At 47.1% G+C, this 17,551-nt stretch overlaps 1 protein-coding gene across 1 annotated transcript in view; it reads left to right on the forward strand.

Annotated features, from left to right (window-relative positions):
• Positions 1–17,551, forward strand: part of LOC119384126 (serine/threonine-protein kinase tricornered) — a 259,204-nt gene that overhangs the window by 41,062 nt on the left and 200,591 nt on the right. The gene's annotated exons all lie outside the window — the stretch shown is intronic.

Here is a 17,551-nt window from a genome sequence, read left to right on the forward strand (position 1 = left end):
TACGAGGTCTTAGAACAAAAGAAAAATGATACAGAGGAAATGAACGAAACCATAACTACTCTGATTCCAGAAGCACAACTGCAGTTGCGGTGAAGCACTGAGGCAAGACGTAAGCAAAGTGTCCCAAATCACAAATGACCGAAAAAAAGAAATGCAACACATAAAAGCTACCAACTCAAGATCTAAAATTGAATTTGCCGAGCTAATAAAGTTGATCAACAAAAGGAAAATCAGTGAGATAAGGAATTATACCGTCAAAGAAATAGATGAAGCAATGAAAAAAAAGACAGAGCGTCACAACAGGAAACTCTGCTTAGAAATCTACACTCTAAAAGATAGTAGGGCGATGTTATCAGAAGTTTCAGGAACCTAATGAGGGTCGCAGAATACTTCTACTCTGTACTCTGGAGTTCACAAACAAGCCATCTAACACAGAAAGAAGCCAAAGTTCAACAAAACACAAGTTCTGTGCTTAAACATAAGTCAGAAAAAAGGAAACGGAAAATCAGAAGGCAAACCAGGAATTAATCTGATTGGATACCCTATTCTGAGGGAATGGAAAAGGGAAATAGAGAACAGACCTACAAGACATGGCCCATGGAAAAGCATCCAGTGAAGCTTTTGGTCCGAACAAATATGAAGAGATCTCATGTATAATAAGCTTGCGACAGTTTACGCATAATTCTTTATGTACCGGCGAATCAAGTGTGCCAGCGAATGAGAAAAACACGGGCACCATACCAATACAGAAAAAAGGAGACATGAAAGATTTAAAGAGCTATTACACAGACGAGCTTACTGCCACTGTTATACAAAATAGTCGCAAAAATAATTTCAAGTTCAATAAGAGACATACTTGACTTAGCCTAGAGAGCAAGCTGGTTTCAAGAAAGGATGCTCCACTATGGATCATAGCCATGTGCTCAATCAAACTGAAAAATCTGCAAAATAAAACACCCATCTACTTGGCTTTCATAGACTATGAAAAGGCATTTGACTCAGAAGAGATGCCAGCAATATTAGACATTGCGTTGTCAAGCAGTACATAATACATACATGAATACCATAGCTAACGTCTACAGAAAGTTCACAGCAGAGCCATAGGTCGGCCAACTCACTCATGAGTCGACTCACTCGCACTCACTCAGACTCAGATCGAGCCGTGACTCTGAGTCTGAGTGAGTCTGGCTCAGTAATATTTTGGTGAGTTTAAGCCCGAGGGAGTCCGGTTGAGAAACATTTTAGTGAGTCTGAGTCCGAGTGAGTCCGGCTGAGGAAGACTTTGGTGAGTCTCAGTCTGAGTGAGCCGTAAACGTAAAATATATTTCTCGAGCGAGTCTGAGTGAGCTCCACACCTAGCTATCGTTCTATGTACACCACTTCAGCATTACTATCAGCTTTATGTCGGCTCACGTTTATACTCCCGTCGACTCGCACATACTTCAAAGCCCTAGAGCCCATACGCCAGCTCAATATTTATTGATCAGAGGCGTGAGTTACAGTTGCGGGGGGGGGGGGGGAGGTATGGTGACCTGCCCCCGCTAACTATTTCACAGGAAGGTCTTGATAAAAATATCCCGTGTGAGTCATCTCTTTCAGTAAAAATGCCCTTACTGGATTACAACCACTCATACCTCATATATGAAGGTACGAGATCAAAAGGCGCCAGGTAGAGCCCCAATTATGCGAGATATCGGTGTGAAAGAGCATTGACACCATGGTGGATAAAGCCAATTCTACGCTAACGAACTCATGAGTCGACGCACTCACACTCAGATAGAGCCGTGAGTCTGAGTGAGTCCGAGTGAGTAATAATTTTCTGAGCTTGAGTCTGAGTGAGTCCGGCTGAGAAAAATTTCAGTGAGTCTGAGTCCGAGTGAGTCCGGTTGAGGAAAATTTTCATGATGCGGAGTCCGAGTGAGCTCTAAGGGCAAAATAAATTTCATGAGAGTCTGAGTGTGCTCAACCTGTTTTGCCGACCTATGAGCAGAACAGAAAAATTCCAACCGTGAAAGGGTTCTGGCAAGGAGATGCAATCTCTGTGGTATTGTTCACTGAATGCTTAGAAGTATTAGAGCCACCATGTTGGGAAGAAACAGGCATAAAGATTGACGGCGAATATCTCAGTACTTACGGTTTGCATCGGATGACATCGTGCCAGCAGTGATGCTGACAAACTACGAAAAAATAATTGAAGGTCTAAATCGAGAAAGTGTTAAGTTAGGGTTAAGATAAATAAGTAAAAGACAAAGATAAAATTTTAGGAGACCCAACGAGAGAGCGAGAGTTTGCGACTGGCATCCGGACTAGTGATGCAGAACTATCGATGGTACTATCGATACTATCGATAGCTTAGTCACTATCGAACTATCGATGGTAAAAAATACTATCGAACTATCGATGGTAGAAAATACTATCGATATTGTATTGATAGTAAAAAAAAAACATGGTTGATCTCTCCGTCATAGGAATCGGAATAACACGAAAGTAAAGCGTGCCCTTACAGAAGTAACTGAATGTTTACTGTACACTGATATAAGAGAGTTTGCACAATGTATACTGATGTCTGGCAGCTATAGCACCGTTTAACGTGGATGTACCCACTTTGATGATTGGTGGTACACCTCCATCCCGACGACTAACGTCCATGTTAAATGATTACACAAACCCTTGTGGTAGCTGTAGTAGTTAACGGTGAAAGCGTAATCAGAGAACGAGGTGTGATAGCCAGAAGAGCGTCGCATATTGGACGCTGAACTTGGTCGCTATCCCGCGGCATGTTAAAATGTGATTGATCACAACGGCCGGACTAGAGGGAAACGCAAAGCGCGTAGTGCCGCCCCGGTAGCCCGACCGCGATTTTTCAGGGGCGAGCGCGTGAGCGGGAAACGCGGTGTCACAGCCAGGTGAGGCAGACGCGCGTCACAGAGCTATGAGCGAGGCCGACGCTTTTACAACGCTTGGTTAAAGTCGCCACCTCGTGGTGTGTTAAGGCATTGACAAAATTGAACTTCTATTGAAAACGCGCCGAATGTGAGGGACGGGTAAGCGTTGCAGGTGCTAATCGCCGAGGCTACAGTAATGACGAATTACTTTACCGCTCCCAGAGGGCAACACCCCCCCGCCGACCGGGAGAGTGGTAGATATAAAAGGCGCGTTTGTAAAGCTTCTACAGTCCTACAGTCTGTGACGGTGGCGCAGTGGATAGCGTACCAGGCATCTGTTGTTGCGGACCGAGCGGTCTTTGGGTTCGATGCCCGTTGATGGAATTTTTTTTTTTTGACATCTGATCGTGTATATTTTTTCTACGTCATTTCCGTGACGGAAATACGTCACTGAAGTCTTGGTGGACCCCGGCATAAAACACTTTCGTGTTAAAATTCGACGGTACTATCGATAGTATAAATGCAACAGCGCGAACTTAATGGAGAATAAACATGGTTCATCGCGCGCGTGGTGCATAGTGGAGCCGGAGGAGCAGGCTGAAGGGCAAGAAAGTTAACATGTTGTGTTCTTCACCTGAGTGCTTTGCTGACACATGATCATAAAGTCATTGTTCAGCTGTGGCGGAAAGGAAGGCGTTACATGTGGTGGAACTGCGCGGCTTCAAATTTATACTGCATTTTATAATTTCAAAATAAAAAAAATATGAACTAGGTTGATTAATTGTAAGGTGTAACTGGTTGCTTTTGGGTGTAATTTTATTTATGGACATATTGTGACATTTTCACTGCGGAATTTATTTCTTTCGCCAAAAACTGCTCATAAATTAAGCGAAGCTGATAGTAGGCTATCGCAAATATTTTGGCAATTTGGCCGGCCAGCAACAGCATCATTATTCACACCACTATCGTTAGTAGTGTCACGCGGTTGTGACGGTGAAAAATGCTGCAGCAAGACTGAGAAATACGGAGCTCTTTATTTGGGCGAACCTGTGCCCAGAAAATCAAAGCTCAAAATACAAGCGATTACACGCTGAGCACTGATAGCGGCGAGAACAGTCGTCGGCCATCGAGTAATCTGATCATCGGTGGAACGCGTCGACTTTTATACATCAGTGATCCAACCTTCCAGCGTTATCGCTGGTGCTCGCGTAAGCTCTGGAGTCCTAGAGCACTGCATGGGCCCGGGCCGGCCCCAAAGCCCGGGCCCGGCCCGCGGGCCGGGCCGGGCCGTCCGAAGCGTTTTCCGGCGGGCCCGGGCTGGGCTCGGGCTTAAAAGTGCGGGCCCGGGCCGGGCCCGGGCTTGAAGCCGCGGCTCTGGGCCGGGCCCGGGCCCGGCTTGAGGCTGCGCGCCGGGCCGGACTCGGACCCGCTCATTAAAAGGCGTAAGTCGGGCCTTCGAGCACACGCGAACGTTATGCATTGCATGGTCTAAGGTATACTGCGCCAAGCTCAAGTGACACGTGCAAAGAGCTGGCTCTTAGTAAAGCTTATCAATAAAAATAGAAAAACAGTTGAAGTGCTATTTTTTTCACCAGTTTAGATATAGATTGGCACTGTATATTTTCACTAACGTTTCGTCTGCTGGACCAGACTGCCAAAGTAACAAGTACATCGTGGTGGGTTTCCTTATAAACACGCCAGATCACGTATATATATATATATATATATATATATATATATATATATATATATATATATATATATATATTGTGAAGAGGTTTATTGGTCGTTGAAAGACGTAATGGTCGTCAGCGGCAAGCAAGCGAGAAGAAGCGTCCAGAGGCACAGCGGCGATCCGAAACACGAGCCGAGCGAGCCGAGCGTTGGCGATGCTGCTGGATGGAGGCGCATCTTCTTCTTCACAATCGCCCCCGCTGAAAAAGGAGCCATCCTGGCGACCTAAGAAGTTTCAGGTAGAGGCTCATGGTACGGCTTGAGGCGGGAAACATGAACGATGTCACGTCCACGCCGGCGCATGTCATCCGATCGAGAAACTGGCTCGATAAGAAAATTAACTGGAGAGGTTTTCTCCAAGATGGTGTAAGGGCCCTCGTACCTTGGAACGAGCTTCGAGGAGAGTCCCGGAGTCTGGTATGGGACAGAGAGCCATACGAGAGACCCTGGGGCATAGCTAGGGTCTGGAAGTGAAGTGCTGCGGTTTTCTTTCTGTCGCTGCTGCTCTTGCGAGGTAAACGTGCGGGCGAGCTGGCGGCACTCTTCGGCTTGTCGAGCAGCTTCGGAGACAGGTGGACACTCGGAAGCATCAGGACGGTAGGGAAGGAGGGTGTCAATAGTATGTGAAGGCTCGCGTCCGTAAAGGAGAAAGAAAGGCGAAAATCCGGTAGTTGTTTGTATCGCGGTGTTGTATGCGAATGTTACATAAGGGAGAACACGGTCCCAGTTGGTATGGTCAGATGCGACGTACATCGAGAGCATATCACCCAGGGTGCGGTTAAACCGTTCCGTGAGCCCGTTAGTCTGCGGGTGGTATGCTGTGGTTGTCCGATGAATGACGTGGCATTCCGAGAGCAGAGCTTCGACGACCTCGGAGAGAAAAGCGCGGCCTCTGTCACTAAGGAGCTCTCGAGGGGCGCCATGTCGAAGGATAAAGTGACGTAAAATGAAAGAGGCGACATCCCGAGCTGTAGCGCTAGGCAAAGCGGCAGTTTCGGCGTAGCGTGTCAGGTGGTCGACAGCCACGATAATCCACCGGTTGCCATCTGCGGTCATTGGAAGGGGACCGTAGAGGTCAACGCCGACGCGATCAAATGGCTTGGCAGGGCATGGAAGCGGCTGCAATGCGCCGGTCGCACGTAAAGGTGTCGATTTGCGTCGTTGGCAGTCAGGACAGCACTGCACGAATTTCCGCACAAAATTGTACATGCCGCGCCAGTAATAGCGATGGCGAAGGCGCTCGTATGTCTTGAACACCCCGGCATGGCCACATTGCGGATCGTCGTGAAGAGAGACGCATACTTGTGATCGCAAGCTGCGTGGAATGACCAGTAGCCATCGGCGGCCATCGGCAGCGTAGTTGCGGCGATGAAGCAGTTGATCGCGGATGGTGAAATGGGAAGCTTGACGACGGAGGGATCGAGATACAGGAATGGATACAGGATACAGGCGATACAGGAGATACAGGAAGATACCCCGCACCTCCACCAAATGTGAAGAGGTTTATTGGTCGTTGAAAGACGTAATGGTCGTCAGCGGCAAGCAAGCGAGAAGAAGCGTCCAGAGGCACAGCGGCGATCCGAAACACGAGCCGAGCGAGCCGAGCGTTGGCGATGCTGCTGGATGGAGGCGCATCTTCTTCTTCACAATATATATATATATATTAACAGCACTAACAATGGGCCAGATCACGGTTGTTCCCATGGGAGGAATAAAGATTTCGGTTTGTTATTGGAGGTTGACACATACGGTACATTTCATTTATATTCCTTGGTATTACGTGCCAAAACCACGATATGATTACGAGGCACGCCGTAGTGGCACCGGATCAATTTCGACCACCTCGAGTTCTCTAAAGTGCACCTAAAGATAAATATATACACGGGTGTTCTTGCATTTCGCCCCCATCCAATTGCGGCCGCCGTGGCCGCGGGAATCGCACCCGCGTCCTAGGACTTAACAGCGAAACAGCTTAACCGCTGAGCTACCACAGCGGGCAAAGCAACATTTCGATGCGTGTACACACCGGATTTTCCGTCCGATCGCCCGCTACAAAGCGCACGGCATCATTAATAATCATCATCAACAACTGATATCCTCTAGCGGACCAGGGTCGGGCCTGGTCATGAACAAGCGCGCCCTGGATTAGTTTAGTAATGAACGCCCGGGCCCGGGCCGGGCTCGGGCTGGGTACGGTCAAGTACGCCCGGGCCGGGCTCGGGCTGGGCTCGGTCACGTACGCCCGGGCCCGGACCGGGCCTGCGCTTGGAACCACGGGCCCGGGCTGGGCTCGGGCTTCATAAAGCGGGCCCGGGCCGGGCCCGGGACGTAAAATTTGGCCCGTGCAGTGCTCTACTCTGGACTATTCGCGTCCGGCGCGTAATCTTAACAGAGTCATCTCACACAATCGTGAAGCTTCTCCAACATTACGTCGCGGTCTGCGTCAAACATTGCTAACAGTCTTTGTGGGTGAAACCCGAATGCATCAAAACAAACTAATAAACAGGCATGGCAGTAGTATCGCTAGTAATATTAACCATGGTACGACCTATTGCACTATCGATAGTTTGTTTATAGTAGTACTACCGATAGTTTGTCTACACTGTCGATAGTTCAAAAAAAGCCAGCGATGCTATCGATAGTGAATTTACCTATAGTTCTGCATCACTAATCCTGACAGTAGAATCCTTACAATATGTATATTTAAGTCAGATATATTCACAGGAACCCGTATTCACGAAAAGGAAATTCACCAAATAATACCCCTGTCACACGGGCACCCGTGAACTCCGTTTAACTCCCTTGTCTTTTCCTCGAGGGAGATGGGGTTCATGTCACACAGTCACCATTTCGCTGAGGAAGTTAAATGGAGCTTTTGGTGGAGGAAGTTCGGTAATGACCATTTCGACTCGACGGAGTACTCTCGTTCCCAGCCAGCTACTGCTACGCTGAAAACCGCACTAGCAAAATCGTCCTAATGAGCTCAATTATAATTTTAAAAACTCTGCTCTTTTTTGCGTAGCATTTCACGCCCCGTAATGTAAGTTTTAGTTGTATTTTTTCGCACATCAGCGCTTGTACTCTCCACACCAACGCCTCGCCAAGCCGCCGCTGTGAAGCGTCGCACCATATTTGTATCTGCACATGTGAGGCGCACGCACAAGCACTGTGACAGCAATAATGATTCCGAGCACTTCATCAACACACAAAAACATGTTTTTGTTGCTTTAAAGGCGACTGCACAGGCAAAAAATTGGACGTTTCCACGAGCGCAGTAGCGCTGTTTCTGCCCCATGCGGCAACCGTCGAAAGCTTGCACCGAGCCGTGTAGCACGGCCACAACTCCATTCTCGTAATGCTCCATGAGGGAGTTAACTGCCGAACGGAGTGAAATGGAGTTCGGTGGTGACCGTGTGACAGAGGTATAATACGGATGGGCTGGAGGAGGACTTACGGCAGACATTCCCAAATCATGACAGGCGATTTATAACTGTCCCTACAGTAGGAAGTGTACAACTATTGTATGCTGCCAGTACTAACACATGGTGTGGAAACTTGGACGACAGTAAAAAGAAAACTCGAGAACAAGCTAAGAACCATGCAGCATACTATGAAACATAAAATAAATAATTGGTGTAACCTAAAGAGATATGAAAAGAGCAGAGTTAGAGAACAAACAGGAGTAGATGACATTCTAGATTCTAGCTGACGTTAAGAAAAAAAAAAAAAGGCGGACCTGGACAGGTCATGCAATGCGAGGGAGAGATACGAAATCCCAGTTAGAGAGATTGGGCAGACATCAAAGGATGGGAAAGATAGCTGAGAAAGGCAGAGGGTTAGATGGGATGATGAAATTAAGAAATTTGCGCGCGTAACATGGAATCAACTCGCACAGGACTGGGCAAATTGGAGACCATTAGCAGAGGCCTTTGTACAGCAGTGGACATGAAAAAGGTGTTATCGAGCCGTTGCACATAGCAGGTTGGTTTCAATACCAAAAAGTTAACTGAACTCGCATCATAATGCTACTGCCTATATATTAGTCGTACTACTGGCTCATTCTCAACAGCTTTCCTCCGGTCATGTTAAACTAGATCATCGCACGGACGAGGGTTATCTGTGATGAGATTTAGCACTGTTTAGGGTCTACGAGCAAAACCGGCGGCAAACATTATTTTGATCACGAATTTTAATATAACTTGTGAAGTAACTACATGATGCAAATTTCCAAATAAGACAAAAAAAGTTTGGGTGAGCTCATGCTTGGCTAAAGTAGCTGAAGAATTTAACAAACAAGCAGAAAAGATTATGCACAATGACTTAATAGAATATTGAGATTTTATGGCATTCTTTTGAAATAACACATGTAATTTACTATGATGCTGGTTTTAACTTTACGTTTCCTGAAATATTTCTTGTTGAAATTTGCACTGAAGAGAAACAGTCTATAATGCTATCCTAAATAAACAAAGTTTTCATATTGTAAAATGGTCATCGTCATGATATTTTATGTGCACTGCAAGACGAAACCCTCACCCAATGATCTCCAACCCACCCTGTCCTACACGAGCCGGTTACATGCCTTCCAACTTCTTAATTTCGTCGCTTAACCTAACCCTGTGCCATCCTCGACCTTGCTTCCCATTTCTTGGTATCTTTTCTGACACTTTAACAGACCATCAGTTATCTGTCCTTCTCATGACATGACCTGGCCAGCTCCATCTTTTCCTCTCAGTGATGTCTTTTTTGCTAGAAAGCTGTGTAACGCATGCCTGATTGCGGAAGAGGATAGACCGCAGCGCCAGTCCACTAGTGGACCATAATTATGTTACATGTGCAGGCCAGGTAGACGGTCACGTGAAGCTATGACAGGCTAAGGATATGTGATAATGCAGAGAATGAATGCAGTGATTTTGCAAGCAGACCGAGCGAGAAAGATACCAGGAGATGACCAGTGCTGTCTGTCACGTAAACCATGAAATAACGAAAGCAACCACCGCCACCTCTGGCACCATCCGGTACGTAACAGCACTACAGACTGCCACATTCGTTGTTCTTGTGTGTATGGGTGCAGCATGCAGCCTCGTAAAAGTAAAGCTAGGGCTGCAACCAGGGCACGTAAATGTTTTAATGTGATAGCGTTAGAGCGCAAGCTCGAAGAAAAATTCGTCGTAGTCAAAATTAGAAGGAAATCACCGCTTTTTTACTCTTTAAAACTTTACATTGGGTTTGCTGGCCAAATATCGGGAAGAGGACAACATTGAACCTTATGGGTATTTCGGCCGTTGCCTGGAAGATGTTGTCACCCAGGTGATGGAAATTGCAGTAAAAGAAGAGCGCCCCGTCCTGTTTACCTTCCTCGACATATCTCAGTGTTACAACAGCACTGAGCAGGCCAGACTGAGGCAGATGTTGCAGGCGCTTGATATGCCAGAGTGGCGCAACCTGCTGCAGTGGTTTCGAGGGGCAACTTGACGGATTAAGGTATCTGAGGGACTCAGGCAGGACTGGCCAGTGTCACCGCTGCTCTTTATGCTGTATGTGGCCGGAATGGAGAGGAATCTGTCAAGAGTCTGGACTGGGGCTCAATTTGAGCTACCTTGAGGAGGATACCAGAATCTTGGAAGAATGCCAACATCATCTTGATCCATAAGAAAGGGGACGTCAAGGACCTGAAAAATTACAGGCCCATAAGCTTACTGTCCGTCGTCTACAAGCTATTTACAAAAGTAATTGCTAACAGAATTAATACGACATTAGAGTTCAATCAACCAAGGGACCAGGCAGGATTTCGTACAGGATTCTCAACAATAGACCATATTCATACTATCAATCAGGTGATAGAGAAATGCGCGGAATACAACCAACCCCTATACATAGCCTTCATAGATTACGAGAAGGCATTTGATTCGGTGGAGACATCAGCAGTCATGCAAGCACTGCGGAATCAGGGCATCGACGAAGCCTATATAAACATAATGGAAGAAATCTACAGCGCATCCACAGCCACTATAGTCCTTCATAAAAAAAGCGACATAATCCCAATAAAGAAGGGCGTACGACAGGGAGACACGATTTCTCCAATGCTATTCACCGCGTGTTTACAGGAGGTTTTCAGGGCCCTAGATTGGGAAGAATTAGGGATAAGAGTTAATGGAGAGTATCTCAGTAACCTGCGCTTCGCTGATGACATTGCATTGATGAGTAACGCGGGAGACGAATTACAGCTCATGATTACTGAACTGGATACGGAAAGTAGAAGAGTAGGTCTGAAAATTAATATGCATAAAACTAAAGTAATGTGGAACAATCTTGGCAGAGAACAGCGCTTCGCGATAGGTGGCGAGACGCTGGAAGTTGTAAAGGAGTACGTCTACTTAGGACAGGTAGTAACCGCGGAGCCGAACCATGAGAGTGAAATAACTAGAAGAATAAGGATGGGATGGGGCTCATTCGGCAAGCATTATCAAATCATGAATGGTAGTCTACCACTATCTCTCAAGAGGAAGGTATATAACAGCTGCATCTTACCGGTACTTACCTACGGAGCAGAAACCTGGAGACTTACAAAGAGGGTTCAACTTAAATTGAGGACGACGCAGCGAGCGATGGAAAGAAAAATGATAGGTGTAACCTTAAGAGACAGGAAGAGAGCAGAGTGAGTCAGGGAACAAACGGGGGTTAAGGATATCATAGTTGAAATTAAGAAGAAGAAATGGATATGGGCCGGCCACGTAGCACGTCGGCAGGATAACCGGTGGTCATTAAGGGTAACTGACTGGATTCCAAGAGAGGGCAAACGCGTGAGGGGAAGACAGAAAATTAGGTGGGTAGATGAGATTAAGAAGTTTGTAGGTATAACGTGGCAACAGAAAGCACAGGACCGGGTTGATTGGCGGAACATGGGAGAGGCCTTTGCCCTGCAGTGGGCGTAGACAGGCTGATGATGATGATGATGAGGAGGAGTGTATACCGAGGATATAGAGGGAGCTGTGGAAGGGTGTTGCAGTCCCAGCTCTGACTTTGGTAAACGCTGTGGTGTGTCTTTCATCAGCAACCCGGCAGGCACTCGAGGTTTGCCAGAGGGAAGCAGGTCGGACAGCCCTGGTGGTGCACGGCTTCACTCCAAATGAGGCAGTGCAGGGCGACCTTGGGTGGTCATTTTTCAAGACGAAGGAGGCAGTCACCAAACTCACGTATGAGAGGTGCCTCAGCAGCCTGACAGATGCCCGTTGGGCCCGGGAGGTGTACAATTACGTACACCTCCGGTCGACACGGATGAAATGGGTCACCCGAACGTGTTGGCTGTCGGAGCGGTACAGGGTGGAAGCAATCCGGCTGAAGGCCCCCTCCAGCGCTACATAAGGAAAAAGGCGCAGGAGTCGGTTGGAGGGGTGGAGACCGAGAGATGGAGGTAGTCGGGTCAAATGAAGAGGGCCCTAGCATTGTATCGGGAGGGAAAGACCGATTTCATTTCATTCATTTCATTTATTTACCTTAAAGACCCCGGAGGGGTGTTACATAAGGGGTGGTTTAACAAACAAAAATTATAGAACTTGTCCACGAATAAATCTTGTTATTTCTTCCATGAAGGCAGGTGAGGTGGCGATGGAAGCGATTTGGTGGGGAAGGCCGTTCCAGTCTTTGGCTGTGCGATGGAAAAATGATGACGAGCAAGTGACAGTACGTGCACTTGGACGAGCAACGTTAGATGAATGGCCTGTGCGCAGTGAAATGCGCATCGGAGGTAGAATGTAAGGTGCTTGGCGAAGTGAACTGTAATAGAATTTATGATATAATGATATGCTTGCGATACGACGGCGATGTGCTAGTGATTCCAAAGCAGAATCTGCTTTTAATGACGAAACACTGATGTCGTATGAGAATGATGAATGAATATACCTTACGGCACGATTTTGCACGGATTCTATGGCTTCGCTGAGGTAGCTCTGGTGAGGATTCCAAATGGGTGATGCATATTCGAGTTTAGGTCGAACCAATGTTTTATATGCGAGTAGCTTTACATGTTTAGGAGCACTGCGAAGGTTACGTTTGAGAAAACCTAAGGTTTTGTTTGAAGATGATGTGATGTTAGTCACATGAGAGCACCAGTTGAGATCATGCGTTATAGTAATGCCTAAGTATTTGAATGAGTCAACATTGTCAATGGGGGTGTTGTCAATTGTGAAAGGAAGGGTATGCCTATTACGACTGCGGGAAATTGACATGCTTTTACATTTATGGGGATTTAAGGCCATGAGCCACTCGTCACACCACTTCTTAACGTTATTTAGGTCATTCTGTAATGAGATGTGGTCGTTATTGTTAATGATATTGCCAAGGAGGCGTTTTACGACAACTCCAGAGGCAGTGGGCTGCTGTGCGAAGCTCGAAGTGGTGTGTTTAGGGTGTGGTCGCTGTGAGCCAGGTTCACTGTCGAGCTGGACACAACATGCCCCGTGTGCCAGGACGCAGAAGAGACAATCCGGCACATCGTGCTAGAGTGTAGTGGCCTGCATCCAGTGGTACCTGGTGCTCAGGACTCCGACACAACGGCAAAACGCACCTGGCGCGACAACACTATCGAAAAAAACAGCGTTTCCAGTGCCTCCCAGTGCCTTTCATGGGTGCCACTGGAAACGCTGTACAGTGTGTCCCAGTGTACTGCGTCGCGCTGGGAGGCACTGGGACAAACTGTACAGTGTGGCCAGTGCCGCCCAGTGCACTGAAAGACTCCGAGAATACTGTACCCAGTGGCGCAGTGTCTTACAGCGCACTGGGAGGCACTGGGCACGCTGTACACTGTCTGCCCGCGCACTGGGAACACTGGCAGCACATTGGAAAAAACGGCGCCCTGGGTGGAATTCGTATAAAATTTGGTATTTGGTCGCGAGAAGTCGAAAGAAAAACTTATCGAATATTTTCAAAATATTATTCTGTTCTGTGTCCTTTAGCTTTAGCTTTAGCCTTAGTTAAGCGATGGACGTACGTTTCGCTAAAGCAATCATCTGTCGAGTGCGCGCGCTTTCTCCGAAGTGTGTGATCGACTGTCGTGAATGTAGTTCATATAACTGCATCGAAAGAACTTATCATTCGCAACGCTATATCACATTAGTATTAGTCTGATAATAACGTCAACCTACTCTACCAGTCAGTCCTTCCGTATGGGCTCGTAGCGCTGAAAGCCGCCCCATAGACGCACGCCACCGGCAACACTGAGCCAATGTAACGTTCAATCTCGGCGTTTTTAGCTTCTGATTTGTGTAATCGAAGGTGCAGATATGGCCTCGCTTCAGTCAGGTATGATCGAAACTACATTAAAACGGTTATTAGATTCCTCGTAATTGAATATTCCCGTTCTTCACAGCGATCGTGTCGCACGGAGTACAGCTCTAAGCCTAACGGTCGGCTCGGCAAGGGTGAACTACACTCTCAGAAAAAAGAGAGTCAAAAGAGGGTCATGGAACCGTGACTCTCTTCGGGTGACCATCTGACCCCTTTTGGAAGGTACAGAAAAAGAGTTCGCATTTGGGAAGGAGTCACTGGACCCTCCTGAAGCGCGTTTCGATTGGCTTCGGTATACGGAAGAGCCGCCGTATACGCCATACATATCGCACGCTCGCCCTTTGGCGCCGTTGTGGCGCCTTGCTCGGCAACGTAGACGGGGTTGGCGCCGAGGTGGCGCGCCGCTCTCCTCTCTCAGTCGTCTCAGTCATGTCTCAGTCTCCTGGTCTATTGGAATGCGCTGCGTGGTTGCGTAGGTTGCGCGTCTTCGTTGGTGTTGACGCCGGCTCGAGCCGTGCACGAAGTGACGCGTGACGCTTGGAGGGCGGAATATTCATGGAGCTGCGGACACCGACAACGGGCGCCAGTTAACGGTGAGTGTATACTGCTTTCGTAGGTACTAATTATACAGCATTAGCTGGGCGTCTGCAGCAGCTCTGCGGAAGTTATCTGCCAGCCATTTCCAACAGCAGCCTGTGTCCGCGCGGCTGTTGCGGATGCCCAACTAAAGCTGTCAGTTAACGAGTTGCCACCGTTATGCGCGTTGCTGTACAAGCTCCCATAAAGTGAGCGATGGAAACAATAATCGAGGGTCATTTCTTGCTGATCGCACGTCGTGTCTGCACTACTGAAGGTGCAAGATGTTGTTTTGAGATGCACTTTAGTATACTTCATAATAACATTTCCATCGACCTTGAGTGTGCAGCGTGCTTCCACGCGTGGGAACGTGAAAAAAAAAAATCCTGTGTACAGAACGCACAGACGCACTATATGTAATGGTTTTTGTTGGCTTAAAGACGGTAGTTTGAGGTGCAGATATAGTACGGTGGCTTCCAGAACGTACGCGGTAGTCATTCAAGTTGGACACGCCTCGCCGGTAAAGTGAAAAAGCTCTAGAATTTCGACGGCGCGCGTTGTTGCGGCCGCCGGCGTAAACTTTTTCCCGTCGTTTCTGTTTGCTGTTTTCGTGGTTTCCATACACTGCGATGACGTTGGGCGCTATAACAGAATCGAGTGAGTGTACGTGATTGTGGGAGTTATGAGCGCTAATTCTAGCATATGACATGTCTGATCTCGACGTAGACGGCATACGCACGCGCTGGGTGTCGTTCGGGCCCTAGTACTCGCATCTGTTTATCTGAGTATTTAAGGATGGGTTACGTTTGTAAAACATGCGGTCAATAACCGCTCACGGCATGCCCCTGGCTGCCGGAGGATGTGCTTTGTTGTTTTGTTGTTAGCCTTTATTATGTCTGTGTGAACCACTTAATGTGTAGGTTTTGCAAACCTTTACTGCAATTTCATTTTCTCATCATAATATCACGTTCTGCTTTTCAGATACCGTTTTTCATGTGCTCACGCTGGACAGGAGCGACAACCTAGCAAGCCACAAGTGTGATGCCTCAAGCCGTCACCACTTTTTGATTTATTCTTAATCACAAGGAATAAATATGGAAACATGATGGCGATTTCTGCTGTTCATTTAGCACCATATGACACTGTGCACATCACAGTCACACATTTTAGTTGACTATACTCATAGAAGCATGTAAATGAGGAATACCCAAACTTCTTAGTTGGAAATCACAGACCATCTTTTCGCGCTTTCTATATAACTTTGCTGGAAAATATGTGTTGTTTTGACGAGTTTTATTAAAATAATGCTAAAACTGAACTATTCTTTTTTTACAGTCGCTGGGCAGAACGGCAAGTATTATTGGACTTGCTTAAAATGAATACTCCACTATTTTCAACAGTAGTCGCGCAAAAGTATAGCAAGGATCAAATGAGTAGCTTAAAATACTTCTGGAGTCGCTTGATGCTTCGGTGTGGGTCCCTTGACCCCCCTAGAAGCGTTACCGGCAAGAGTCGTCAGACTCCCTATAAGTGGTAACGTGATCCTCCCGATGAGAGTCTTTGCACTCTTCCTAGAGGGTCAGGGGACTCTCCTAGAGCGAGCCGACCCTGACCCACCGAGAGAGTCACGACTATTTAAAGAGAGTCCTATACGTGGCAAGTCAGAACTCTCCGAAAAGAGTCACGCATACTCTTTTTTTTCTTAGAGTGTACTGTGGCTGTATATTACGCGGAACGTAAACAAGAAAGACGGAAAATATGTTCAAACGGGTGACAAAACTAAAGTGTTCAGTGTGCTGTTCAGATAAACATTGTTTTCTAAATAGGTATGACTAGCTGCTTAGCGAGTCAGTGCGATCGCCGCAACACAAGTGCAGTTACGCTATATAATATTTATTGCGGCAAAACGTACCAGATAGACGTTCTGATCTATATAGGCAGCACATAACAAATGAACTATCTTCTGTTAGGTTCGGACGTTCGGACAGCATGTTGTTGTATGCTGGGTGCCAGGGCATCGCGAGATCGAAGGGAACGTGTTGGCGGACCGGCTGGCGGCATCCGTTCACGGAAACGCTGCCGATACACCCGTGACTGTCCCTGCACTGGACCTGAAGCCCTTCCTAAAACTAAAGGTCAGGGCTCATTGGCAGCACCTATGGAATAAGGAAAAGCAAACTAAATTGCATCTTATAAAACTGCACCTTGGTAATTGGCCGCCGATATCCAAGACACGTTGTACACAAGGAACACTCTGCAGACTCCGAATAGGACACACACATAGTACGCATTCATACCTTTTGTCCGGAGGCGACCCACCGTTGTGTGACCACTGTACTCCACATCCTACTGCAATGCAGGGAACTGGACGCTCCCAGGAAAAAGCATTTCTCATCAATATACATTCAGTTCCCACTCCATCCCGTTATGTTCATTGGCAAAGAACCTCTCTTTAAGTATCAGTCCCTCTGTGAATATCTAAACGTTGTAAATTTCAATGTTATTTTTCCAGGCGCTCCGTAGCGCGGTCTCATCATTGCGGCTGCTGCTGCGGTAATTCTTTCAAAGCAAGCACCTGCCTCCTGGCCTTTGGGCTCAAAGGCCTTGAGCTGTTTTCCCGCCTCTCACTTGTAAATACCGTACTCACTGGTCATTCATCCCACACCCGTAGATCACATCACTTGTCACTGCCATAATTTTGTACTCTATACACCCCTTTTACGCTTATTTATAGCGCGTGATTTTAGGCCTCTATACAGCCATAATACACCCTCTGTCATCGCCAACACCACACAAAAGACATGGCGCTCTTTGGCCCTTGCGCCACAAAACCCCACTAATCATCGATTATTCTAGTGAGTTATCTTGCATGATGCACCCTTTCTGCATAATTTTGATACAATAATTTTGTATATGTAGTAGACTGCTTTTGCTGCATTGTCATGTCCCGACGCAACCAGCAACCAAAGAGGTAGAGGCCACAAGAGCGCACAGAACTGAACCGTTTGAGTTGATATAAGCATTCGCGTGAAATCATCGACAAGAGATATCGCAGTCACAGTTGTTTTTTC

This window comes from Rhipicephalus sanguineus, chromosome 2 (genome assembly GCF_013339695.2).
Source record: "Rhipicephalus sanguineus isolate Rsan-2018 chromosome 2, BIME_Rsan_1.4, whole genome shotgun sequence".
In the NCBI taxonomy this organism is placed as follows: Eukaryota; Metazoa; Arthropoda; class Arachnida; order Ixodida; family Ixodidae; genus Rhipicephalus; species Rhipicephalus sanguineus.